We start from the raw sequence: 1651 nt of genomic DNA, 5'->3' as shown, positions 1-1651 counted from the left end.
TTCCGTTCACCCCTCGACTCTTAGGTACTAAACCCAGGTGCACCCCCCGTCCCACGTCACCAATTTCACCGATTCCTGCCTCAAAAGGGGCTGCAGACCCCAGCTGGGCAGCTGCCACTGCACTGGCACAGAGCGGGGCTGGCCATGCCACCCGGCCCCGGAGCTGCAGCTCCCACCGAGCCCTTTCCTCGGATGCTAATTACAGTTTTTGCACATCACCTTCAAGTTGGCCGCAGTGTCATTAGCCCCCTGCCAGCATTAATCAAGAGGATGGCGTTAATTCATAGCTAAGGATGTCTCCCAGCTGAGCAGCGAGTTTATCAGTCCCTGCAGGAGCGGGGTGGACCGGGGTCAGCAGGACGCTTCCAAGGACCCACAATTTAATATATTGGACCTTCCTATCACCGTAGGGGACTGCAGCCTGGCACGGCAGGGTGAGCTTCCCTCCCCTAAATGAACAAAATCTCTGGCACTGCAAAAAACCAGGAGAACTGAAAGGAGGCATCTTCGCCCATCCCATGAGATGCCGGGGCTGTGGCAGCGGGTCCTGCAGTATTTAGGCAGTATCGGAGGAATTGGGGCAATATTGAGCTGCATTTCTTTGCCACTCTGCCAAAAAGGAAAGAAAAATCTGGCTGAAGAGGCTTGTGCACACTGAGAGGTTCTGCTGCTGAAGTTTTATGATGACTATTTCTGCCCTGTTTCTGTTTTGTATATATGCATTTTTAATGCTCTCTGTTTGATCTGTTTACTGCCTGCCTTGACGGGTGACATGGGAACAGAAATCGCTGATATTCCCCGTGGAGGCTTGCTCAATGCCTGGCTGGTTACAGGGTCCAGCGGGCGAAACTCAGGGGGTTTTCCCCATCTCTTCCCCATCCTCATCCCAAACCCTGCTGGGATGGGGGGAACCAGCAGCGGGAGGGGATGGAGCAGCAACGCGCTGCTTGTCCCGGGGTGTCTGGATGGATGGTCCCCCCAAACAGCCGCAGGGACAGGGTGGGTCTGCAGGGGGCTCGTGGGGTGCAGGAGACGATGGGGGAACCAGCCTCCGCCGGGAGAGATGCAGGCAGCTCCCAGGCAGAGACCCATCTTAGCGCTGGCATTAATAATTCCTCTTTCAAATCAGTATAACAGAGACTTTGCCAGATCTTACCCGACAGAGAACACGCTGGGCTGACACGAACCTGGGGGGAGAGGCTGGTGGCAGCTCGGTGCACAGATTAACAAACTAGGCAGGGGGGAATGGACACCGGCCCCCACTGCCAGGCTCAGTGCCGCATGCGGGCACGGGGAAATGATGCTCTTTCAGCTGCTTTTTTTTGCACAGGTACTTTTTTTTCCCCGAAAGAGCCATTTGGCCTCTTCAGGGACAAATTAAAGGGGGAAACCCACAGAGAGCATCTTTGGAAGATCTCCCATACAAGAGGCTCAGAGCACCACGCTCCCATCTCAGTCGCTGGCTCCTGGCCATAAAGCCCCAGCCCTGCATCCCCATGCCCCTCTGCTCCCGGCTGCTTTCCTGCAAACCCAAATTCAACACCGGGGATCAGGAATACACACTAGGAAGCGACTGCATACTGAAAAGCCCTGGGATCCTTCCTGCTCCACATGATGAGCCTGAGCACGTACAGGGGGTATTTGTATGTAA

Source organism: Pygoscelis adeliae, unplaced genomic scaffold (assembly GCF_000699105.1).
Source record: "Pygoscelis adeliae isolate BGI_AS28 unplaced genomic scaffold, ASM69910v1 Scaffold262, whole genome shotgun sequence".
NCBI lineage: Eukaryota > Metazoa > Chordata > Aves > Sphenisciformes > Spheniscidae > Pygoscelis > Pygoscelis adeliae.
The sequence above is the reverse complement of the archived record's forward strand: the minus strand, read 5'-3'. Positions refer to the sequence as shown.